Source organism: Scyliorhinus canicula, chromosome 2 (genome assembly GCF_902713615.1).
Source record: "Scyliorhinus canicula chromosome 2, sScyCan1.1, whole genome shotgun sequence".
Lineage (NCBI taxonomy): Eukaryota > Metazoa > Chordata > Chondrichthyes > Carcharhiniformes > Scyliorhinidae > Scyliorhinus > Scyliorhinus canicula.
Window position 1 is genome coordinate 192,378,220 of NC_052147.1, and position 27,407 is coordinate 192,405,626.

The 27,407-nt window shown below is 45.4% G+C and overlaps 1 protein-coding gene across 7 annotated transcripts in view; it reads right to left on the bottom strand.

Annotated features, from left to right (window-relative positions):
- Positions 1-27,407, bottom strand: part of itprid2 (ITPR interacting domain containing 2) — a 210,425-nt gene that overhangs the window by 120,423 nt on the left and 62,595 nt on the right. The window contains exon 1 of one of the 7 annotated variants that reach the window (XM_038789245.1): positions 5,430-5,482. The exons of 2 other annotated variants lie outside the window; for them this stretch is intronic. The gene's annotated coding sequence lies outside the window, so the exon portion shown is untranslated. Of the gene's footprint in view, positions 1-643; positions 666-3,323; positions 3,809-5,429; positions 5,483-27,407 lie in introns of those variants that run through there. 4 more of the 7 variants (XM_038789248.1, XM_038789251.1, XM_038789244.1 and 1 more) reach the window with 4 other exon arrangements.

Genomic DNA, 27,407 nt, shown 5'->3' on the forward strand with positions numbered 1-27,407 from the left:
CAATATCGAAGAAACTTGCACCTTGTTGTCGCTGAAGAGATACTAACGATCTCCCTCTGGGTTGCACAGATCAAGTTCAAAGAGAGCTATACAAAGGTCATATGCATTTCAGAACTTAGGTGGGGAACTGGAGTATACTCACCTGCTGAGGCAAAGGGTCCTGAAAACTTCCTAAGTCTTAATGGCTGAGGCATTTAACCATCTTGGGGACTCAGACGAGGGATACATATCCCTTGTCAAAGGCAATGTAGAGAGGCAAGAGTCGTGTGATATGGACCTCTAACTTGAGGAACCAGTTATATTGCCTTGCTATACTGCAAACGTGATCTGCCATTTTACCACCTAACTAGTAGCATCACAGAAAAAGCTAGTGGAACGAGAAATTAGTGCTGTTTAAATTAACACCCCCACCGGCTGTAATACTTGTATTCCGATCCCCTTCTAATAAAGGCCAATGTTCTACTTACATTTCCAACTGCTTGCTTTACTTCCTCATTTGCCATGACAATTTCTCTCATCTCCGTGTCTAAGGATTTATGCTTACTTTAGCTACTCTCGTTCTTTTAATACTTGTAAACAGCTCTTGCAATCTGCTGTCTTATTCCTGGCTAATTAATTCATATTCTGTTTTCTTGTAACTTACCATCGTTTTGCTAGCCGTTGGCTGGTTTCTAAACTTATAAATTGTAAAATTATAAACTTCTTCTTTTAATCACACGCTATCCTTAGTTTCCCTGTGAATCCATTTCCAAGACAATGCCTCAGTCTCAACGAAGCAGCATGTTAATTAAGCATACATTGACGTACATACAGGTGGCGAGCACTGATTGGATTGTTACTCGAGCACATATCAAGACGCACTTATACAAGAATTGATGTAGATACAAAAATAACTTTTGCAAGGATTGTCATCAGCTTAGGATATGTTGCAACAAAGTTGAGGCCACAGCAAGAGGCTTTACTTTGTACATAGGGCTGTCAACACGGAAATAACGTTTTGTTTGGTTCTGTGTTCCTCTGAGGTGCTATGGAATTTACCCCCATTTACCAAAGTACTAAGAGTGAAAATCGATAGCAAGTTTAATTAACAGATAGAGAAGAAACACTAATAGACAATTTTTATTTCTGAATTTGGTTGCACAACATCCACCAAGTATTTTAAGGAAAAGAGTTTCCAGATAACTTTGAGTGCAAACCATACTTTTGATTGAGGTCAGCTAGCCAGTTATGCACCATTCAAGGAGAGACTCCAATACCACAAGCCCTGATCATACACAAGAGCAAACACCCATAATTGGATCAAAGGGATACAAAATACTTGATAAAATAAGGGGCACGCAGCGTATATGTAAAGGAACAGGGATAACCAAAAGATAGCCAGTGTTATTGCTTCAAACATAATACTCAAAAGACCCTGCTTTGGATTTAAGATTATTACAAAGGCACATCTTTCATTCTAGCAGCAAAAAAATAAATATGAAGCTAAATATTATATATATTTAATAATAAAATAATCTTTATTATTGTCACAAGTAGACTTACATTAACAGTGCATTAAGTTACTGTGAAAATCCCCTAGTCACCACACTCTAGCGCCTGTTCAGGTATACTGACTGAGAATATAGAATGTCCAAATTACTAACAGCACATCCTTCGACTTGTGGGAGGAATCTGGAGCATCCACACGAAATCCATGCAGACACGGGGAGAATGTGAAGACTCCACAGAGACAGTGACCAAAGCCGAAAATCGAACCTCGGACCCTGGTTCTGTGAAGCAACAGTGCTAACCACTGTGTCGCTGATTTTTCAAAGATGAAATTAGTTTCAGATTATAATCTGAAATAATAATCCAATGTGTGTCTGTTTTTGCAGTTGTCATTCTTCCAATAGATGTAAATTATCCCCCTCTCAAAAACAACAAAAAGTGATGCAAGCTTATTGCTATCTCCATTGCTACTGGCTGTGGACCAGCAGTCTGCAGTATATTCTTATATGGAATTGCACGAAGTTTCATCAATGCTGCATCCAATATTCCAGCTAGGATTACAATAAATGCAGAACTATATAATAAGATGCATTTCCAATATATATGGAACAAACGTGATCAGTTAAAGGGGCAGCATCAGTACATTGAGAGTTTCCACAGTTCAGTTGATATAAGGACCTGTTTCACTGGAGAGTAGCCATCCCACCATGCAGAGTTTCAACTGCATCAAACTTAATAATAGCTAGAGGCCTTCAGTAACATTTTATTAATTGGTAACACTGCCATCTCATCGTGACACGCTGTAAAATTTTGCTGCTTTCATCTGACACAACTGGTAGCAGGGCTCAGCACAGCACATGTGGAAGCAAACTGGAAAATTATAGGAACTCATTAGGACTGGTGGCCTGAATGACCAACCCACAAATGCACCAAATATTAAATGGCCTGAAGCCTCGAGTTACAGTGGTGACAATTTACAGAGCTGACTTTATGAACCATAGAACAATATTCAAAATGAAATATTAAACATAGGTTTTCCATTCACCAGAAATCTTTAATGTGTTTTGAGCAAGAGATTGTCAATGGGTGACGACGGTCCGGCACAGTCAGTGCTGTAAACTAGACAATTCTGTAGTTCCTTTCTGCTCACAGCAGGATTACCAGGAGGATCGATATGCATTATAAAACAACTCAATTAGATTAATTCCCAGCTCCACAGGTTCAATGTTGAATTTGGAACTATTTCCTGAGATTAAAAATATAAATCCTATTGTGCAATTTTTGGCAATAAGTCATTTTGATTTTAAGGCATCCACTGGTTTGCACGACTCCAGTTCCTACATTCAAGAGAAACCTTGAAGATTTTCACATCCTGTCAAGTGGACTGAAAAGCACTGCGTTCATGTTTCCGTCATAACTGTTGATAATTTCCAAGATTCATGCATCATGTTAGTTAAATATTTTGACTCCACAGAAATAGGATTAAATGTTTTTAAAATAATCTTTCACTTTGAATGTCAATCCCCTCATTTCCAAATAATACACAACATAAACAAGGTGTTCAACGGGACTCCATCTACTGCTAAATGAGTCGACACAGCTAATGCTCCCAGCCTGAGTGAGCCAAATACATAGTATTTTCTTTTAAAAGTAAATTGTAAGACCAGTTACATTTGAAATTTGCAAACTATTCAAAATGAATTAATGCAGGTATGACCTTAACACACCATACTACTACTAATAATCAATACTTCGGCACCAAGTGCTGGTTCTTGTGAAATATTCCAAATGCACAAACTCGTACTGCTTTCCCAAACAAACCATCCGAGAGATACCTGCAACCAGCACCAGCCATCCGTCGTTGTTCAGCTCATGTTTTCTTCAGAGGCAATCCATTTGCAATGACGCAACAGAGAGGGACACTAACACTTCAAAATACTTTGACTTTGAATAGCTCTATGGATTTCAATGCAGTTAAAGGTAATGGACACAAACAGAACTGGTGAAACATATGCAGTACGCAGAGTGAAAGGCATGTCCAATGGCGATGGTGGAAAGTATCCAGTAAGCATAAAGCTGTTGTCAACAAGGCTAATCAAGTAGATTGGGTATCTCAAGGGCATCTGATAAGTTGAAACAAATTGTTTAATCTTGTGTAACCCACAGGTAAAGACACATTTAATAGCGTGCGAAGGTTGGGATATCTAGCTTCTTAAGGGTATTGATGTAATGCGATTCATGTCGCATTACATCCACCCCCCACCATCTGGCCTGGACTTGCAAAATCCTACCAACTGTTCTGGCTTGAGACAATTCACACCTCTTTTACCTGTGATTATCCCTCTCCCTGGATCTGTAATGATTTGATTACCTGCAAATGCTCGCATTCCAAGCATTGTCCAGCATCTCTGACTTTGTCTATATAAATGTTTCTGGAACATACCTCTCCATTCACCTGAGGAAGGAGCTGCGCTCCGAAAGCTCGAGATTAAAAAACCTAACTGCATCCATGGAAATGGCATCTGTAAAATCTAATTAATTGGTAATTGAAATATATTGGATTCTATTCCTGGAATTCTCACCTGGCTTTTAAGAAGTTGAAGTGTTGTGCTGAGATTCACCATTTGAACATTTTACCTGCGTGTGGTTGCATTCCTCAAGAGATTATACACACTGGATAAAGAACACAGTCTTTGGAACAATGGAACAACTAAATTTAACAAGCTGAACAGGTTGTCTTATTTCACACTTGTACTTATTCTGATATGTTAATGCTTCCAGGTCACTACAGAATAAACTACAGGACAAGATATGTAAAAAACATTCATAACTTGTGATGGAATATTTGCTCATTCAGAATTGTATATTCAATCTTCCAAAATTTTCTTTTTTCTCCCCCATCTAGTCCCCCTCTTCATAAAACGACTCCCTTGCCTGTTTAACCTGGCATGGGCGAATGTAGTATATGGCTCTTCATCACCATCATGACTGAATAAGTAAACCAGCTTTTCAGGCCTACTCCCTTCCCTTTAGCCCTCTTTTCCCAATGGACAAGACCATAAGACTATAAGTCATAGGAGCAGAATTAGGCCACTTGGCCCATCGAGTCTGCTCCGCCATTCATTCATGGCTGATATTTTCTCATCCCCAAGTTCTCCTGCCTTCTCCCCATAACCCCTGATCCCCTTATTAATCAAGAACCTAATAAGAGTCAAATGACCTCCTGCTGCTTTTTCCCCTCCCATTTTAAATTCAACTTTGTTACCAAGTAGAAAGATCAGGAGTTGTAATTCCACACAATATTTGGCGTATTGTTGAAATAACAATAACCAGAATGCAGTGGTTTCACACCAACACCTACAACTTTTTAAAAATAATAATAATCTTTATTGTCACCAGTAGGCTTACATTAACACTGCAATTAAGTTACTGTGAAAAGCCCCTCGTCACCACATTCCGACGCCTGTATGGGTACACGAAGGGGGAATTCAGAATGTCCAAATTACCTAACAGCACGTTTTTCAGGACTTGTGGGAGGAAACTGGAGCACCCAGGGGAAACCCACACAGACTCCGCACAAACAGTGACCCAAGCCGGGAATCCAATCTGGGACCTGCAGCTGTGAAGCAACAGTGCTACCGATAGTTTGCCTAAATAAGCATATTTCACATTCAAGCACAGAAAATGAGCACATAATTATTTTACCATTAAGATGTCCCTGCCAAATCCAATCCCATGTTCTCTAGAAGGTCACACAAACAACCTTCCAATAGGCTTCACTGAACAACAAATAAAAGTAAGAACCCTCATCAACACTGCTTGCTCCATGCAGGGAGATGCGGAGGCCAATTGTACTTATGTTGCTAAAATCACTTAGTCACATTACAATAAAACTACTAACTGAACTGTACTACTTAGAACTTTAAATATTCGCCACATACCAGAGCCCCTACCGTTGAAAATCCTTGCAAGCTTCTTTTGAGCAGATGGTTACAGGACAATGGATAATATTTTCTAAGATCTCTTCCCATTTATCGTTTTTTGGACAAAATAATCAGCTTATCTGTAGCCATCTGCTCAGCGGAAAATATGTAACAGCAATGTCAACTAATCAAACAGCAGAATCATCAAAAACCTTGAGAATAGCAGTTACTTTGTAAAACCTTTGAACAATGTGGTCATTTTCATCTCAGTTAATGGGATCCTTGTCCTACTGTTCTCTTGATTGTAACACATTATCACAAAGATGGCCACTATTTATCACTTAGCAACATGCTCCAAGTGAAACAGCAAGCAAAGAACAGATTAGTTACAATAATTGTACAGCACATCACATTTGCACAGGAAGAATACCACATCAGCTAAACCCACTAAACTCTACCATGGGCAACATCCAGCCAAACAAGTCAGACAGAACGATCCATTGATCCACTCATAACAGAGCAATGGGTCCACTTGGTTAATCATAGGCTGAAGGGTCACCCTGTTAGACTGGAGTCAGTGGAACTGAACATGCTTAATCTGATTAATTGGATGGTTTTCAGTAACACTTTTAGTACTGTTTCAGACTTTCCTTCTTTACTTAAAGTTGACCGCAGCGGTAATATTTCCTAACTCATGGCCATGTCTACTTGATCAACAAAATTAATGACTGTGTGAGAGCCTAAAGCCCCCAAATTACAACATTTCTTCCAAGATGTTACATTAATTTTGAGTACTTACAGTTTGCAGTAGCCAAATCCAAGTTTTAATTGCAGCTCAATCCTGTGACAAGCACACTCATAATGGGTTTGATTTACCCGGAGTTGAGATGACTGTAGAGCCCTTTAGAAATGGCAGGCAGGTCCCAATTCCGGGATTCCTGACCTCATTCCCGTTCTGTCTAAGTTTCAGGAGTGCTTTTTTTTTAAAAGGGAGAGTGCTGGTTCTTGTCAAAAACCTGCAACCAGCACACCCCACCTGGTCAGCTCCACTGGAGAGATGGGCATAGTTTATACCTCATGGAGTCAAGTCAGAATTTTAAAATGTCGTGGCTCATGGCTCCTCAGGACTCATGAACCACAGTCTGCTTGAGAGGATCTTTTTCTTTTTTTTAAAATAATTTTTATTGGAATTTTTTACAGAAAATATAAAACATGACAACAAACAATGAAATGCAACAAAATAACCCATAATAACTGTAACACCCCCCAGACCGTATCGACGCATGTATCACATCCCCCCACCCCCCCAATCCCAAAGAACAAAAGAACTTAAAAATAAATTAAAATTAAATAAACAAACAGTCATCGCCCCCCCCTTCCCTCCCCTTTCCCTCCCCCTCCCTCCCCTTTCCCTCCTCCCCCTCACCCCCCTTTCCCTCCCCCTTTCCCTCTCCCCCCCTCCTCCTTTCCCTCCCTACCTCCCTTTCCCTCCCCCCCTTTCCCCCCCTCTTTCCCTCCCTCCCCCTTTCCCCCCCTCCCCCCTTTCCATCCTCCCCCCTTTCCCTCCCTCCCCCTTTCCCCCCCTCCCCCCTTTCCATCCTCCCCCCTTTCCCTCCCCCCTCTTCCCCCTTTCCTCCCTCCCCCCTTTCCTCTCCCCCTTCCCCTCTCCCCCCTTTCCCTCTCCCCTCCCCCCCTTTCCCTCTCCCTCTCCCCCCCTTTCCCTCTTCCCCCTTCCCTCTCCCCCTTCCCTCTCCCCCGCTTCCCTCTCTTCCCCCCCCTTTCCCTCTCCCTCTCCCCCCCCTTTCCCTCTCCCCCTTTCCCTCTCCCTCCCCCCCCTTTCCCTCTCCCTCTCCCTCTCCCCCCTTTCCCTCTCCCCCCCCCACCCCCCGGTTGCTGCTGCTACTGTCCCCGTACCCTATCGTTGAGCCAGAAAGTCAAGGAAAGGTTGCCACCGCCTAAAGAACCCTTGTACCGACCCTCTCAGGGCGAATTTGACCTTCTCTAGCTTAATGAAACCCGCCATGTAATTGATCCAGGTCTCCACGCTTGGGGGCCTCGCATCCTTCCATTGTAGCAAGATCCTTCGCCGGGCTACTAGGGACGCAAAGGCCAGTACACTGGCCTCTTTCGCCTCCTGCACTCCCTGCTCCACCCCAACCCCAAAAATCGCGAGTTCCCATCCTGGCGTGACCCTGGATCCCACCACCCTCGACACCGTCCTCGCCACCCCCTTCCAGAACTCCTCCAGTGCCGGGCATGCCCAGAACATATGGGCATGGTTCGCTGGACTCCCCGAGCACCTGACACACCTGTCTTCACCTCCAAAGAATCTACTCATCCTCGTCCTAGTCATGTGGGCCCTATGCAGCACCTTGAATTGGATGAGGCTAAGCCGCGCACACGAGGAAGAAGAATTAACCCTCTCCAGGGCATCAGCCCATGTCCCGTCTTCGATCTGTTCCCCCAGTTCCCCCTCCCACTTAGCTTTCAGCTCCTTTACTGACGCCTCCTCCGCTTCCTGCATAACCTTGTCGAGAGGATCTTTTAACGGGTCCACCTCATGTCTGCCACTCCAAGCTATATGCCACCCACCCACACTCCAAGGCCCCTCATGCTTCCTATGCTAAGCTATGCCCTTCCATCCATTCTCTATAGCCCCTCATTCCCCCAATACCTTGCTCTGACACATACATGCCACTGGTTTTATACAGTATATAGTAAGTCAATGAACGCTATTGTGGAAAAAAAAAGCTTTAAAAATAATAATCCACTTTGTGAAAAATGCCATTTATTTCACTTAGATGGCACTAAAAGCATCAATCACCAGATCCTTTAAAGTATCCAGATCAAAAGCCATTCACTGTTGAAACCAATTAATCTTGTGCAAATAAACGTTGTGAAATTGACAGCAGAGATCAGACAGCTTGAGCTGTCAATGTATTCCCTGGGTGCAGGTACTGGATATCTAGGTCTCAACCAAGCCTTGTAGTCTATGCTTGTCTGACAGCCTGGGCAACCATGAACCTGCCCCCAAACACCCCCCATGACACATCCATGCCACTTCATGCCCTTCACCCATCACCAATGGTCCGACATGCCTCTTCTGCCAAGTAATTCCCTTCCACCCACCCATTTCTGGCCCTGTGGCTGCCTCCAAACTTTTTCAGCCTGCACAGTCCCCAACATTGAAGATCCTGCCTTCGTGGGCACATTTTCCAAAGGCTGGTGGGCCAAACCAAGAATTTTCCAGAATCCCACTACCTGTCTCAAGGTTGAAATTTCAAGCTAAAGTCACAGTTCTGCACATTCAGATATATCATGGATCAAGTACAGTCCTGAAGTTTAGAATATGGATTGAGTGTGAATGCCAAAACAACATTAGAAAGAACATATTGGATTAACTAAAGTGAAGATTGAATTGGATGGTGTCACAGTGGCACAAGTAGACAAGTTTGTCTATTTATGGCAAATGATAACTGAAGATGGTAGAATGCAATGCCGAAAATTGGAAGGATAGAGGTAACCAGTAATTTTGAAGATGAAGAATGTGTTAACAAAAAGAATACTCAAGCTTGTAACAAGGAAAGAAAACTCATGAGATGTTACATTCTACCCACTTTACGGTACGCCCCCAAAACCTGGACAATAATAGAGATCTGTGAAAGAAAATAGAGGCCTTTGAAATGTGTATGCTAAGATGCAGGTATAAAAATCCATTAACAGACTGCAAGACAAATGAAGAGTGCTTGAAATTGCAAGAGCAAAAATAATTCTTAAAATTGACATGCAGGAAAGAAAATGTCAGTGTTTTAGTTATTTGATAAGAGCTAAAAAGCTGCAAAACTCCCTTTAAGGGACCAAGTGGAGGCAAACAGAAAAAGGATGGACTTGGGTGTAGTTGGAGGATGGACGCCACAGAATGATTGCAGACGAGCCACAGTGGATGTGTGAAGATGTCACAAGATAAACAAGCTTGAGATACCATGACAGCAGATCTCCTGGCAGAAGTAGCAAGCTGAAATTAGAATCTTAAAGTAAGTGGCACTTAATTACCAGGATTAATTTACGTTGCTTTTAAAGCAAGTGATAGAGTGAAATCTATTGCGTAACCTGTAAATTGCATAATACGTCAAAGATTAATATGAACCATTTCTGAATTATTCGGCCAATTTGTCAGAAGTAAAGCTTTGTACAAATATAGTTGATTGGGTGTATGTCAATTTGCCTATACCTTTCCAGCCAGATAAAGCACAGCTTACCAGATCCCAGTTACCAAGAAATAACTGCGCTGAGAGAAATCACATCTGTGTTGGAAAATATTTTGAAATATGTTTACCCACTCATAGAAGAACATTCAGCAGCTGTCCCAAAATTACACAGAATTCAAAATTAAGGATACATGTTCAATCTTACATAGAACCACAGAATCCCAACAGCGTTGAAGGAGGCCATTCAGCCCATCGAGCCTGCACCAACCCCATGCCCACCCTCTCCCCTATCCCTGTAATCTCACCTAACCTGCACATTTCTGGACACCAAGGGGCAATCTAGCATGGCCAATCCACCTAACTTACACATCTTAGGGCTGTGAGCACCCAGAGGAAACCCACACAGACACAGAGAGGAAGTGCAAACTCCACACAGGCAGTCACCCAAGGCCGGAATCGAACCCGGGTCCCTGGCAATGTGAGGCAGCAACGCTAACCACTGTGCCACCAGAGAATAAATGCAGCATTTCTCAAAGTAAAATATCTTCAGTTACGTAGAATCTTACAGCACAGAAGCATGCCTTTAAGGCTCAACAGATATATTTAAATAATGTAGTTCATTGCTAATTTCTGCCCACTGGATGTGAGACACCTGGTCAAATTGTCTTGGGGGGAAAACTTTTAAAAAAATGTTTGACAAGCCATTGTGATGACACAAATTGTGTTCCAAAACATTTGCGTATCCCTTCCTCCTTGTGATAATAGGCAAAGCAGGTTTTCATGGACGACCACAATACCTGTTCAATATGATGCAAGTATAATGTTTTCTTTACACTTAAAAGGATTAAACAGTAATACCATTACATCAAGCTCTCCTTCTTTGCACACGCTATACTTTGAGATGTGGAAAAATATAGGCGTGAATTCTCCGCCGGCAGGATTCTCCATTTCACTGGCAGTGCCTCTCCGTCTGTTAGTTTCCCAGCAGCATGGGGTGGCTACAATGGGAAATCCTACTGGCCGGCAGCGGGAACGGAGAATCCCACTGCCAGCGACGGCGCGCCGTCGAGGAACACGCGGCGGTGAGGCAGAGAAGTCACTTCCATATATATTAATTCACATTGTTTTAAATATAACCACTTTTTCCGTTTTAAAATTTAAATTATAGCTCCTATTCCACTGAAACAATTTTGTGTAATTATAAATATTCTGATGAAATAAAACAAACTTAACCAACAGTACCAAATTTTAATCATTTTGTTTCTGGCATCTTGCTTTGCACTCATTGCAGGCCATGTTTGTCCATGTAATAAGAGCAACTTCACTTCAGAAGTAATTCACTGGTCGTTACGAAATTTGGCATTTAATTCTGAAAACATGCTAATGCATTTCAGAAATACAAGTTCCTTCTGAACATTTTCCTAACGAAACAAAGCTAATTTCAAACTAATTATTTCAAAAACAAGGACCAGGCTCTAAAATGTTTGATCTTTATCAGGTTACATTATATGTATATGTTTAGAGATAGAGAAGAAAGGGAAATAATCATGTCTGCATAAATACACCTCTAGCACTGAAAGATTATCCTTTAAATGATTAACTTCACAGAGGCTCCAACCTCCTTATTAATTGTTGATAAACTGCTGTGTAACAAATTTCACAAAATGCACAAACCACAAAAGACAGTAGATTTAGGTCCAAGTTCTCTATACATCCAAACTGATCGGTCAAAATGGATATTTTTTTACTCTGCGTTCAAGATAATGGCAACATTTTAGATTATATCACAATGATCAAACTTTCAACGCATTGGTGAAAATGTCACAATATTTGAAAGCCAAGAGAGCACAATAAACATAGAACGTGAACTGTAATTCAGTAAATTCTACAAGACGATAGCTACATGGATTGTGGGAAGGATAAACTGCCAGAAGAGGCAAGAAGGTTACTAATGTGCTCTTCGTACTTCTAAGTTATCACAAATTCTATAAACTGAACAGAATGCAGAGGTTGTGTATGGTTAACTGTATTCAATGATCTTCTAATATATCAATTGAAGCTAAAAGATGAAATAAACACTATTTAGCAGATTCTGGCCTTGCCCCAATCTTCAATGCAAACCAAGAATAAAACAAACACCCAGTTCATCACATGCAATCCCCATTAACCATCCGTTAAGAAACCTACAAGTTCACCTCAATTTCAGAATTAAAAATATCTTTTTTGAGAAACGAATTTTGAAAGAACAAGTGGCAACATGTTTTCCTATTTCCTGTTTTCCATTATATATTCTAGGTGATGCAGCAGCAAAAATATTTGTCAACTGGAAAAAACATGTTGTGCTCTATTTGTCAATATAAAGCCAAGATACAATAAGGAGTTCCTGGCTGAGAACCATCCAACTCTCAAGAGCTCACTACAACCTTGACATATTCCCAAACAAAGCAGTTTTATATTTTGACATTTCTAGTTGCAATTTTAAGTCAGAAATAACATCTTCAGTAGCTGCTGTTATCCTATGAAGATATTCCATTTAACTGTATCTGACAGGAAAATGTTTTCATTCAGATCAGGGCGTAATGGAGTCCTGTGGAGCAATTTAGAATTTCCCTTGAGAAATATAATTTTGCTGGATTTAAGTGTCTACGTAAATGTGTATTCAGACACAAACATATTCAGGCACACACACACACAAACATCTTCACGAGCTTTATTCAAAAGGATCAAATCAAACGACTGCAAACCACCAGTGCTGCGACAAATCAGGTGCTAAAATGCAGTGGGGAAGTGGGTCGAGGTGGCAGGAGCGAAACAGGTTCCTCAGAGCACCAGGTCCTGCATACCTTCACACTCCTCTGCAAGTAAATTGAAATGCATACACAATATTGTTTCTGGGAGAGGACTCTGCATATTTATACTTGCAATCTTGCGCAGGGCTCTCATCCGAGCAAGAGATTTGAAGTCAGGATCTTCATTCGGGGGGGGGGGGGGGGGGATGGAGTGGAGCTCCCCAGGCCTGGGTGCAAATCGGAGGTAGCCAGTGGGGTAGGCAGATTCCATGGGAGGCTGGTTCATAGGCCCACCTCAGTTCTTTGAGACTTTGTTACGGCTGTGTTGTTAAATCGTCTGCCCTCCATCCCCTACACCCAATCACGTCTCACATCTACTCCCCGCTTTGCAAATTCAGGTCAACACAAAATCCAACCTCCACCAAAGGCCCCTTATAACCTCCATGACAAACCATTGCCCACCCATCCCCATGGTCCACTACCGGCCCAATGCCAAATTAGTGCCAACTCATGCTCACCACATACAACCCTTTGGCCATACACCCTCCAAATCAAATCACCCAGTATTCAACTTGCGCCATCTGACATAAAATGAAATTTTACATATCTATTGCAGGCTGCACTATAGGAATAAAAAACACCCATTCATAAAAGCCCATTCAATACATGCAAACACCCTCAAGTACTTAATCCCATATAAAATAAACATGTGTATTCATAATGTGACATGGAAGATAGCTAATCCTTTGATAGCCCCTTTGAGCTGTGAATCAAATTGTGAATTTACATTCTCCCCATGTGATAATGACAGGTCATGAAAGCAGTCAAGCAGTAATAATAATAGCATTATTCAGTAAAACAGCAAGCACTGATTTTTTGCAATTCACAGGCACAGGCGGGCTGCTTCCACCCCTTCCCCACCACCCAATTTAAAGGGTTGGCCATTTAAATAACTTGACAGCTCAACAGTTCCTCAGACCATAGTCACCCTATATGAGCATTCCTGTCTCTTCCTAAAAAAGAATTACACACACAGTGGAATGAGGCCCTTGTTCCAGTGAAAGCTCGGTCTTTTTCGACTCAGCAATGAGTTCAAATAGTCCTGCTGAGATCAGGCTTCCCAGCTTCATTCCCTTATTGATAAAAATAGGATCTGGCAGAAACGGGGGTGGGACTTCTAGATGTAGGTTTTTGGATAAGCCATGAGCCAGCACCATTTTGGATAAGCTGTGGGTTTTCCAGAATTCTATGAAAATCTAGGCCAAAGTGTTTTTATGTTTGAGATTTAGAATCATAAGCAAGATATACGTGGCGAAATGGGAAAAAAGATCAAAACCTGTAATAACGGTAGCTATACCACCCTTCCTCTAGGCAAAGCTTCAACAACTCACATTAAATTATCTTTGAGGAATTATTAGGGTAAGAAAGATTTGCAGTGACCTTTCAAAAGATTCGATCACATAAAAGCAAATGTCCTAGGAGTTAGAAGAACTGTAGAAAACTAAATGCCCATCATCCAAATTTATCATGAATATTAACACCGTGGTTTTCAAACTGGGGCAAGGGGACCCTTGCAGCACAAGGAGACTTTCCAGGGACCCGTCACACAGGGTCAACCTTACTGGTGAGCAACCGCCCTGGCAACTGTGGTCTAGAGTAATCAAATGAATGGCATCCAGAGCTGTGCCTTGTTGTTGCCATGGTACCGCTGTCCATTTGCTCCCCTCATGCTTTCTCCCATAATGTTGCACAAATTCGTGAGGGCAACGAGTGCACATGACTGTCAAAACAATTTGTGAAGAACATTCAAAATGGGCAGGCAGGGGATTGTTAAATAATCCATCAAGCCTATTGCACACCATAATGGCTGGTGTCTGGGCTATCACAGTAATTCATTGCAGTGTTAATGTAAGCCTACTTGTGACAATAAATAAAGATTATTATTATTTAGTTTGGTTTAATCTACACCACATGCCCAAATTACAGAATAAATAAAGGCAATTGTATAATCTTCCTAACAAGCTTCAGCGCCATTCTTTGATATACTGATATTAACACCATTTTCTCAAGGAATAGCCAAGGGGTAGGAAGTTGGAGTAACAAAACAACAACATATTGAATGCAGGTTTCTTTGGCCTTCTGAATGATGGGGTAAAAGAGCCAGTAAAATATCTAAGAAACTCCATGAACTGATTCCTTCATTCACATACTTGCTCTCCCTCATGGCACATTTTTGCAATTACACTTCCTAGCAAATACCCTATTATGTTAATTATAGAATGGAAGAGTGTTTTATTGTGATGGGCTGTTCGATTATGAAATACACAGGGGCGATTCAGTGGACTCATTGTGCTCGAGCAAGAGTGCGATGAGGCCGGTGAATAGCGGGAGAGGCCAAAAACGAGAACCGCGCCAGGTGCCAAACATTGTATAATGCAACTGGCCCGCTCCTACAGGCGAAATCGGGATCTCACCGTAGTGTGGCGGGAAACCAATAAGCACCACTAAAGCCCCATTTCCATTCAATTAATGGGAGCGACCCCATATCCAACGACCCCCCCGATCCAGCTGTCTCCCAGCAAGTGGTCACATTGGCGCTGATCAATACTGCTTTTGAAAAATGTGAACCTGGCGGATGGGCTGCTGCGGAGACCCTAAGAGGCGAGTAGCCATCTTCGCTCACAGCCAAAGAGCCCAAGGGCACTGGGCTTGCAGCCCCAGTGCTTGGAAGGGGGTGGGCTCCCACGGTTTGCAGGTCCTCCATGCCAACCACTAGATCCTGTGTACCCATTCAAGGGCCAACCCCAGTGACCACCCAATACTCAAACTGACTGCGGAGGCCTCTGGCCGTGCAGCTGAAGGCCTTTGCTGATAGGGAATTGGCAATCATAGTTAACTGAGTACTTCACACATTTTAAGTGGATCCTTGTGCGTAGGTGCGCCATGTAGCAAGTGGGGCTCATTGCCTGGCATCCCAATCACACATTGACACATGGATACTGTGTTGGAACACTGCAGGAGGCAGCACCATGGACACAGCAGCCAACTTCTGAATGTCCAGGTGATGGGCCCCAGCCCTGGGTACATAGTGACGTTCTGTACCGGTGTTTGGGATGCAGAGTTAGCGGTTCGGGGCGATGGTGCATGGGATTGATGGTCGGCCTACATCGCGGAACACAGAGCCAAAGGCATCATACTGGTTGTGTGAGGGTTTTTAATTTGTCTCAGGCAAGTGTACACCACTGCCCCACTCTCCCAATGGTGCCGCCCCACTCTCCCCACCCTCTTCCCCCCCCCCCCCCCCCCCCCACCCCCACACACACTTCCCTCCTTATCCCCTACCCAGCCGCACCCTCCCGAGTACTCTCCGAATGATCGGCAACATGCTTGGCCTTCCTTGCTCTACCACGTAGGTGTATCCCCAGGATGCACATCAGAGGCAGCCAGCTGCTTACCACGTCCCATGGCTTTTGATGCCCCGGCAGGCTTCCTCTGGAGGATCTGGGCCATAGGATCTCAGTGCACATACTGGCAGCCCATGCACAACCGGGCCACCCTGTCCCATGTGCTGACTGCGTCGTCACCCTGGGGAGTTGGTGGCTAGCGTTGCCTATAGATAGGATGGGTCCGGGTTGTCACCCAGAGCACCCTCCTCCCAGTCGATGCCCAGAGTCCTGGGTTGACTTCGGAACGGAGAGGCAATGCCTTGGCAATGACCATCTGCAACTGGGACAAGCTATGCGGTGCCTCGGCCATTCCTATCTGGGACCGGGAAATGATGGGCAGCATGGTAGCACAGTGGTTAGCACAGTTGCTTCACAGCTCCAGGGACCCAGGTACGATTCCCGGCTGGGTCACTGTTTGTGCGGAGTCTGCACGTTCTCCCCGTGTCTGCATGGGTTTCCTCTGGGTGCTCCAGTTTCCTCCACATTCCAAAGCTGTGCAGGTTCGGTGGATTGGCCATGCTAAATTGTCCTTCGTGTCCAAAACGTTTGTGTGAGGTTACGGAAAGATGGTGGAGGCGTAGGCTTAAGTGGGGGTGCTCTTTCCAAGGGCCGGGGCAGATTCGATGGGCCTCTTTCTGCACTGTAAATTCTATGATCTATATCCCGCAGCGCTTCATCAAGGTCCACCTGGTAGTGGGTCACGTCCCCAGCGAGTCAGGCAGTCTACAAAGACCCTGGCTGTCACAGACTGCCCAATGACTTGGACACCACCACTCATGTTGCCGACATCACGCCCAGATGCTCCAGAGTGGTAACCACACTTGCAATGCTGGCCTTGGTGCCATGCATTGCAGGCGCTATCTCCTGCATCCATAGCCTCTGGGTCTCTCACAATTGGCTATGGGCCTGCTGGAATGTTGCTGACATCGCCCTCCGAATATGACCGCCACATCAGCTCCGAGTAAACCTGTTCCTGACGCATTGGTGACTGCTCGGTCCTCTGCCCACCTTCGCAACCTCCAGGGCACGTTCTTCGAAGGTGGTCAGGATTCTGATGTCCAGCACACTGCTGTCAGTCTGGCCCCTCTCTCGACGGTTGTGGGACAACCTCTCTTGCGGGGTCACAGAGGGCATCATTAGCCGCGGAGGGAGGGTGGTGGGGAGAGGAGGAAGGTTTCAGGCAGGGGGTGAGAAGGTTTCCAGGGGGGTGGGGCATGCCAACTTACACGTGAGGCCCAGGGGCTGGTTTAGCTCACTGGGCTAAATCGCTGGCTTTTAAAGCAGACCAAGCAGGCCAGCAGCACGGTTCGATTCCCGTACCAGCCTCCCCGGACAGGCGCCGGAATGTGGCGACTAGGAGCTTTTCACATTAACTTCATTGAAGCCTACTCGTGACAATAAGCGATTTTCATTTTCAGTGTGTAGGTCGTTGACCTTCTTGCGGCACTGGAGGCCAGACGTCCTGGTCACACTCCCCGAATTGATGCCCACTGTCACTTCATCCCAGGATGCACCGGTTGCCCTGCGGCTCACCCTCCGGGACCCCCGGGGGAACAGGATATCCCTCTTCACCTCGACCGCCTCCAAGAGCTGTTCAAATGCTGCTCGACTTTGGTAGCAGAGGGTTGGCGGGTGCAGATCCGGCAAATTGGCTGGCGAGCCTTCATTTGTAGTGTGAGGCCCATGGGGCCTCCTTAAGTGGACCAATTAACTTGGTATTGTACTCCGGTTTCCTCCCACAGTCCAAAGATGTGCGGGTTAGGTGGATTGGCCATGCTAAATTGCCCGTAGTGTCCTAATAAAAAAAGTAAGGTTGGGGGGGGGTTGTTGGGTTACGGGTATAGGGTGGATACGTGGGTTTGAGTAGGGTGATCATGGCTTGGCACAACATTGAGGGCCGAAGGGCCTGTTCTGTGCTGTACTGTTCTATGTTCTATGTTCCGGCCTTGCTGGGCCGAGCGTCGGGGAGCTCGCGGCAGTTCCCTCTCGCTACCACACTTCAAAATCTTTCCCGAGAATCGTGTGTGCAGTGTTCCGTTGCTGAGCTCTAGCTGCATTTAGCCTGTCCTGTTCCTTAAAACTCCAGAATCTAATTGCCAAAGAGGCCAGTTCGGTGAGAACAGCATTGATTGGCAGGCTCTTTTAAATTCCTGGCTGAGCATCATGGTAGAACTGCCCAGTTTTCTCCCATCTTTTCATATATTTAAACAGATAGGGGAAACTGCCATGCAGATATTCATTTTAGGGTGCCATTATATTAAGTCATTCTTAACAAAATTATTAAATATACCTTATCATCTCTTCTGCTTAAATGTCAAACAACCCAGAATCAGATCGAACCAGAACCACATTCCAACTCCAAACATGTACACAACACGCATACGTGCACACACACACGGTAATGTCATACATTTTATTCCGCAATATGTTCTGGTAATGGCTATTCACCTGTGCTGAAACAGTAAAACCTGTAAAACAAGTACAGGAGCAATCCAAAGTAGTTTGGTCACACGGCTGAAACCAGAATTTAGCCATATCACCATTTCACATAGAGCAGGCTTGTCCAACCTTTTACATGGGTGGGTGAGGGGGGGACATTTCAATTTCTTTCTCACTGAAGGGGCTGATGACCACACACACACACACACACACACACACACACACGGTTTTTCAGCATTTTTCAAATTTAAGTCAGTTATATGTCTGGCGGCCTGTGGGCTGCCAGTTGGACAAGCCTCACATAGGGTATAAACAAGCGGTTAACTGAAAGCTTACATTACTATCTCCTAAGTTCTCTCCTTATGGATAATGCTACTTTAAGCATTCATAGTTCGTCTCCCACTTAGTTGAGGTCTTTCCCTTCACAACTCCAAATTTTTTTTCTGTCCATTTTTCATCTTCTATCATGCCCACCAGCCACTCTTACATCAATCATATTTTTCATTAAAGCGGCATTGACAAACATAGGGATGGTTCAAACAGCACTTTATTTAAACTTCTGGGATTCTCTCGCGTTTTGTGTTTTTCCATTAATTTATTGGTTCACAATAGCCTGAAAGTTCACTGCTTCCGTGAGCTGCACTCGGAATGCACAAAACAGCCAGGGTTCATACCAAAAGGAAACAAATTCTGGTAACATTGTATCCCCCTATTACTAACATCATACATTAGATTGGTACACTTTGTACAATAAGGAGATGCATTAGGCTTTCCTCCTCCCCATTGAAGGAGGTCCTGCCTTTCTCTGCCCCCCCAATGATTTTGAGAAGCTAACAAAACTGTGTTGACAAATCTCATTTGTTTGTAAACTGCAGTGGCATCAACTCAGTTAAAGTGCATTGTGGTCAAAGATAGGGGAGGAAGCACATCTCTCAAAACATTCTAATATCCATGATGAAAGTTATTGTGAATTGTCGGCCTGTTAACTTTCCTGGAAGTATGATGATGCAATAAGATGTGGGTAGTCTTCAGAGTAATTACTGTTGAGCCTTTCAGAGAGTGCCCCAGTTAAAATTCTAATACTTGCCAGGTAGATCTTAAAATGTGGACATAGAATGTTGCAAGGCAGGTTTGAAGAGATCAAGTGAAAAGATCAAGGGTGCAATCTAAAAAAAAATTAATCCATTCTGGAAGGATCAGAGGAGTCGTTCCAGCGCCAGGAATGGCCACCTCATCAAACAGCACTCATTTTGGTTCGGGCTACAACGGGGAACGGCATCAACTCTCAGATCGGCATCAACTTCAATCCCACACCTAACTTAAAATGTTGCTGAAATTGTCTCCATATCTTCAGTGTTGCCACAACCACCACCGGACTACCCAAATATTTCCCTGAAGCAAACCGAAGTGGCACCATTGCCAGCCCCTGCAACCCCGACCCCTACAAGGGCCTGCCTCTATCCTCACTGACATACCGGCACCAACCCCGCACCTTCTCAGCGTTCACCACCCAATAATAATAATATATTAGATTCGGCAATACATCAAACTCTAACTGTTGCTCTCTCTGAAACACCATTTTCCGAACCTTAGCTCCCTTGCCTGCCCTGGCAAACAACAAAATCCATAAAAAATGCTTCCACTCCCATAAAAAATGCTTTCGGCAAGAGGACCAGTAAACACTGGCATGAAAATAAAAAACGTGGCAAAACATTCATCTTTACCAACTATACCTGGCCTGCCAATGAGGTACGAGGTCCCCACCTGCTTCAAGAAGAACACCATCATTGGTGCCTCACGGTAGCAGGTGCCTCACGGTAGCATGGTGGTTAGCATCAATGCTTCACAGCTCCAGGGTCCCAGGTTCGATTCCCGGCTGGGTCACTGTCTGTGTGGAGTCTGCACGTCCTCCCTGTGTGTGCGTGGGTTTCCTCCGGGTGCTCCGGTTTCCTCCCACAGTCCAAAGATGTGCGGGTTAGGTGGATTGGCCATGCTAAATTGCCCGTAGTGTAAGGTTAATGGGGGGATTGTTGGGTTACGGGTTACGTGGGTTTAAGTAGGGTGATCATTGCTCGGCACAACATCGAGGGCCGAAGGGCCTGTTCTGTGCTGTACTGTTCTATGTTCTATACCGGTGCCAAAGAAGAAGCTGGCAACATGCCTCAATGACTATCGTCCGGTGGCCCCTGACTTCAGTCGTAATGAAGTCCTTCGAGAGGTTGGTCATGAAGCGTATCACCTCCATACTCCCAGAACGCCTTGATCCACTGCAATTCACATACCATCGCAATCGATCCACAACAAGATGCCATCTCCCTGGTCCTACACTCATCCCTAGAGCATCTCGACAAGGACTCCTACATCAGATGCTTATTTATTGACTACAGCACAGCCTCCAACACCATAATCCCAGCCAAACTCATATCAAGCTCCAAAACCTAGGACTTGGCTCCTCACTCTGCAACTGGATCCTCGACTTTCTAACCCACAGACCACATTCAGTTAAGACTAAACAACAACTCCTCCACAATAGTCCTCAATACCGGAGCCCCGCAAGGCTGTGTACTCTCCCTATACATACACGACTGCGTGGCAAAATTTGGTTCCAACTCCATCTACAGGTTTGCTGACCATAGTGGGCCAGATCTCAAATAACGACGAGTCAGAATACAGGAGGGAGATAGAGAACCTAGTGGAGTGGTGAAGCGACAACAATCTATCCCTCAATGCCAGCAAAACTAAAGAGCTGGTCATTGACTTCAGGAAGCAATGTACTGTACACACCCCTGTCTGCATCAACGAGACCGAGGTAGGGATGGTCAGCAATTTCAAATTCCATGGGGTACACATCTCTAAAAATCTGTCCTGGTCCACCCACATCAACGCTACCACCAAGAAAGCACAACAGCACCTATACTTCCTCAGGAAACTAAGGAAATTCGACATGTCTACATTAACTCTTACCAACTTATACCGATGCACCATAGAAAGCATCCTATCTGGCTGCATCACAGCCTGACATTGCAACTGTTCGGCCCAAGACCGCAAGAAACTGCAGAGAGTCGTGAACACAGCCCAATCCATCACACGAACCTGCCTCCCATCCACTGTCTCCATCTACACCTCCCGCTGCCTGGGGAAAGCAGGCAGCATAATCAAAGACCCCTCCCACCCAGCTTACTCACTCTTCCAACTTCTTCCATCAGGCAGGAGATACAAAAGTCTGAGAACATGCACGAATAGACTCCAAAATAGCTACTTGCCCACTGTTACCAGACTCTGAAACAACCCTCTTATGGGCTGACATTATTAACACTACACCCCTGTATGCTTCACCCAATGCCGGTGTTATGTAGTTACATTGTGTACCTTGTGTTGCCCTATGATGTATTTTCTTTTATTTCCTTTTGTTTTCATGTACTTCATGATCTGTTGAGCTGCTCGCAGAAAAATACTTTTCACTGTAACTTGGTACATGTGACAAGAAACAAAATGCAATCCAATGATTGGCGGAGGCTGTCCCACCTCAACAGATCCACCTTGATCCTGCTCACAAGGCTCGTAAAATTCAATTCACAGAGCCGTGCCCAATCTCAAGCCACCCAAGTAAAGTAGGTATCACATGAAAAGGCAATCCCCCCAATCCAGCCCCCGTGCTCAGCGGAGAGATCAAAAAGTACTCGCTCACCTCCAAATTCAATTTGTATACCGAAAATACCCCAACTCGCGTGAGCAGCCCCATTATATCCCTGACCATTGGGTTGGAAATGTACAACAAAATGTCATCGGCATACAGGGATACCCTGTGCTTCACCCCTCTCATTACCCCCCTCCATTTATCCAAACTCCTCGGTGCAAGGGCCCAAGGCTCTATCGCCAGCGTAACAACAAAAAAAAAGGGGTGGGGGGGGGGGGGGGAGTAGAGAACATGGGACACCCACGCCTTGTTCCCCTATGCAGCTGAAAATATCCTGAGTTCACCTCATTTGTATGAACACTCACCTTTGGGTCCTTTGACCCATGTAACAAACTTAGGCCCAATCACAAACCGTTCCAATACCATGAACAAATAATTCCACTCCACCTGATCAAATGTCTTCTCCGCATCCAACGCTGCCACCACCTCCTGCTAGCCCACCGTCGGGGTCCTATCTTTTTTTAAGCAAAAACAAAATAGATGCCATTCCCATCATCTCCAGAAGCACCTCTCCAAGCGTCCTCAAACTACTCCATCAAAATCTGTGCCTGCCTTTCCAAAAACTTCTTATAAAACTGTGCTGCAAACACATTTGGCCCCAGTGCCTAACCCGTTTGCATTTTCCCCATCTCTGTCCGAACCTCCTCGATCCCCGCTGGCTCCTCCAACACCGCCCTAACCTCCTCTTCCACCGTGGGACACTCCAATCCCTCTAAAAACACTCATATCCAACTCGTCCCCTGGGGGCTCCGAGCTGCACCTTTTATGGAACTCCTCAAATGCCCTGCTCACCTGCTCCGGCACAGTCACCAGCCCCCCTCACTCATTTGGACCTGACAATCTCCTGCAATTCTGCCTGCCGGTGGAGCTGTCCCGCCAGCAAACGGCTGACTTTTTCCCCACCCTTTGCCCTCCTCTACTGGCAAACCGCTTTCCCTTTGGGGAAAAGGCCAAACTGCATCTGCAGTTCCTTTCTACTGGCCAAATCTTCCAGCATGGGATCTTCCGCATGCTTCCCATCAAAAGCCAAAATGTCATCTACCAGCCACTGCTCTCTTGTCTTTCACCGTGTACTTGATGATCTTGCCCCTTACCATCACCCTCAACACCTCCCATGCCACCAGCGAGACCTCCCCATTTTTACTGAACCCCACATCATTGACAATCAGCTTTGCCATCCTCACACAAAAACCTGGATCCCCAAGCTGCACCTCCCATCCATCCCCCTGTGCAGGCCCCTTCTCCAAGACCACATTACCAGTGATCTTGATCTGAAATAACGATCGCCAAATATTCCGCTTTCCTTACCCTCATCAACAACAACCTCCACAAAATAAAGAAATCAATCCTCGTAAGAACCACCATGGGCCAGCTCCCCTCATCTCCTTCATGCACGCTGCCAACACCTTCGCTCCCCCCCAAAGGGGTCAATAAGCAAGGCTTAGGTCAATCCATTTTCTGATGCAACACTGCTTTTAAGTTCCCACCTAAAATTAACTGATGTGTATCCAAGCCTGGAATGGTCGCCAACATTCTCTTCATAAACCCTACATTATCCCAAATCCGGGCATACACCACAAACCCTGCTTCCAAAGCACTGATTACTATAACATCTGCCACCATCTCCTCCATCTGAAATCCAACTCTCTTACCCACCAGTATCACTGCCCCCCGGGCCCTGCTATCAAAGCCCGAGTGAAACACCTGGCTCACACAACCCTTCCAAAGCCTTACCTGATCCTTCACCCTCAGGTGGGTCCCTGCAGCAGCATCTCATTGGCTCTCAAGCGCTTCAAAGGTGAAAGGACTCTCGTCAGTTTTTCCATGTTATCATTCGGCCTCGGGGTGTCTTAGGCCCTGCGTCCACCCAAAATGGCCACCGGCCCACGAATGGGACCATCAAACGACTATCCTCTCCCATCCCAGAAACCCACCCCGCCCCAACCACTTCCTCTCAAAACTGCTCCTCTAAGCCTTCTCCCCATCCCCCCACCATTCACACCTCCTAGGCCAATAGAAACCTGTCCACACAGGTTCGGGTGCTCACAGCCCCCCCCCCCCCCCCTCACTCCTGTTCACGAGCCAACTGAAGTTTGCTAGCAGCTTGATTCCCACCAGAGCCCCCTCCCCCGACATACCTAACACAAAAGCCAACAGAAATCCCCTCCGTCCCTCCCACAACCAACCTTTCAAAACAACCAAACATGACCCCACTTTCCCCACCCCTCCTAACCATAACATGAGATCAGATTCCAAACTCTGTTCAGTCCCAGTCCTTCAGCACTCATGAATGCCTCCGCCTCCTCCACCGTTTTAAAGAAATGGTCATTGGAGTTATACGTATCCCTCACCTTTCGCCGGGCAGACCACCCTGAACCACACACACCACTCTTGTAAAGTGCTGCCTTTGCTCTGTTAATGGCATCACGCCTTCTTGCCAACTCCACCGTAACATCCTGGTATATTCAAATACAACTACCTTCCCACTTCGTCTCCCGATTCTGCTTGGCCCATCTCAAGACCATCTCCTTCGTCTGATACCTGTGACAATAGACCATCACAACTCTTGGTGGCTCATTCGTCTTTGGCTTCGGACGGAGCAACTAAGGAGTGTCAGTGAAAAGGAAACTTGGAGAAAATCCTGAAGGAGAGAATCTATCTCCACCTGGAGTCGCACGGTTTGATCAGGAATAGTCGGCATGGCTTTGTCAGTGGGAGGTCATGCCCAACAAATTTGATTGAATTTTTTGAGCATGTGAACAGGCGTGTAGATGAGAGTAGTGCAGTTGATAAAATTTACATGGATTTCAGCAAAGCCTTTGACAAGGTCCCACATGGGAGGCTTACAAAGAAGGCAAATGCACATGGGATTGAGGGCAACTTGATAAGGTGGATTCATAATTGGTTTAGCTGTAGGAGACAGAGGGTGATGACAGACATCTGCTTTAGTGACTGGAAGCCAGTGTCCAGTGGTGTGCCACAGGGATCTGCTGGGTCCCCTATGTGGTATTATCATAACTACTCAGCATTACAAGGGTTAATGCAGGCGACAGCTAGTGAAGGTCACAAGAGCAGTTAGTGTGAGTAAGTTAGATATAGTTTATACCAGTAGTGAGATTAGTAGATGAGTGTAGGTAGATGTTATTGATCAATTCTGCATTCTAAAAGGATTAAGTGTCGAAACCCAGTTTAGTAGTTGTTTAAGTAAAAGCTATACAGTGGTCTTTGTGCGACACTATGCCAACCATTCTAAGTAATCAACACAAAGAACACCACACCCTATTGTTTGTCATTCATATAAATGACATAGATGACCATGTGGGGGGTAGGATCAGGAAGTTTGTGGATGACACAAAGACTGGCCGGGTGGTTAACAGTGAGGTTGAGTGTCTTGGGTTACAGGAAGGCATAGACGGGATGGCCAAATGAGCAGAAAAGTGGCAGAGGGAATTTAACCCTGAAAAGAGAGAGGTGATACGCTTTGCAAGGATTAATTTCACAAGGAAGTATGGCATGGCACTGGGAAGTTTCAAGGTACAAAAGGGCCTTAGCACTTTTGTCCATAGTCTCTGAAGGCAGAAGGGCAGGTTAATAGGGTGGTGAAATGGTAATATGGACACTTGCCTTTACCAATCGAGGCATAGATTACAAAACCAGAGAGGACATGTTGGAGTTGTATAGAACTTTGGTGAGGCCACAACTGTAGTGTGTGCAATTCTGGTCGCATTATGGAAAGGATTGCACTGGAGGGGGTGCAGAGGCAATTCACCAGGACGTTGCCTGGGATGGAACATTCAAATTATGAAGAGAGGTTGGATAGGTTTGGGATGCTTTCGCTGGAGCAGAGAAGATTGAGGGGCGACCTGATCAAGGTGTACAAGATTATGAGGACATGGACAGGGTGGATAGGGAGCAGCTGTTCCCTTTAGTTGAAGGGTCAGTTCAAGTGCAGGGCAAGACACAAGTTCAAGGTGAGAGGCGAGAGGTTCAGGGGGGAATTAGTAAAAGCTTTTTTACCCAGAGGGTGATGACTGCCTGGAATGCACTGCCTGGGAGAGTGATATAGGCGGGTTGCCTCACATCCTTTAAAAAGTAAATGAATGGGCACTTGGTAAGTCATAACATTCAAGGCTCTGGGCCAAGTGCTGGCAAATGGGATTAGGTAGGCAGGTCAGGTGTTTGCCATGCATCGGTGCAGACTCAATGAGCCAAAGGGACTCTTTGTGATGAGCCCTATCCAGCTCAAGAGGGTAAGATACCCACCAACCCCAGCAATTTTGCAAACATCCCCGAAAAATACTCCCATCAGCCTCGGGCCCTCCAGCCCCTCAGGCAGCCCCACGGTCCACCGTGACCTGTTCTCCTGGTCCTCCACTTTGGCTTTCAGCCCTTTATTACTGTCCTCCAACTTCAGCAGCTCCTCTTCCAGCGAGACGAGCTGGTCGCTGTGGTGCGACAATGCCTCCTCCAACGTCTCACCATGCTATGGCACCAGTTTACGACGTCTTTCCCAGGGCTTCGGGGCCAGCACATCGTCTACCGACTGTTTGGGAGTTCCAGTCAGCTCTTTCCCATGCCTCTGGAAATGCTTAGCAAACTGCCGCTCAAATTCCACCGCCATCACCTCGGCCAGCATATCCACCATAATGGGCGCAGCCCCACCCAGCAAGCTTGCTCCCGCCATCTTTCCTCCCACAGAACTCCATATCACTCTCAAGACGCGCTGGCGGACGAGCACGCGTTCTTTTTCGTGCTGTGCCCTTTCATTGGGTTTTCGACATCCTCGAATACCCACAACTTTATTGGAACCATTCACATAAAGGTTTCCCCTAAAACTGGGCGAAAAGAGCCAAAAGAAACCAAGAATTCTGGCAGGAGCCACCCAACGGACATCCGCCACCTACATGTCGCCGCCAGAGGACCCCAGCTGGCGCCGGCAGCGTTAAGTGAGTTATTAAACTCCCTCCCCAATTAAATACTGGGAATACCAAAGCCATTACTTTCAGTCACCACCACAAACTCTACTCCCTCTCCATTGGCCCCCTCTCAGCTCATCTGCATTGACCAAGGTTTCAGTTACTGGCCCCAATACTTCTGTGTGACTTGGCACCTGTGATGTTTTATTAAACTAAAGGTGCTATATAAATGTAGGTTCCCCTTGTCAGTTCACAGTAGCCTCCAAATTCACTGCCTCAGTGGGAATATGCAGAGAAAACCTGATAGAGAGCACAAGTAATTTGCCACAGGATTTACTTGTCACTGAAGGCCATTTCTTGAAATTAAGTTTCCATTTAATGATGACCCATTAATGTGCCAGCATGAGGTTTATAGCTGATAAAATTAAAGCTTACAAAGCTGCCTTGGGGAAAGTCTAATGGTTTATTTTGCATTCGAGGACTCTGCAGGCATTTCCTGAC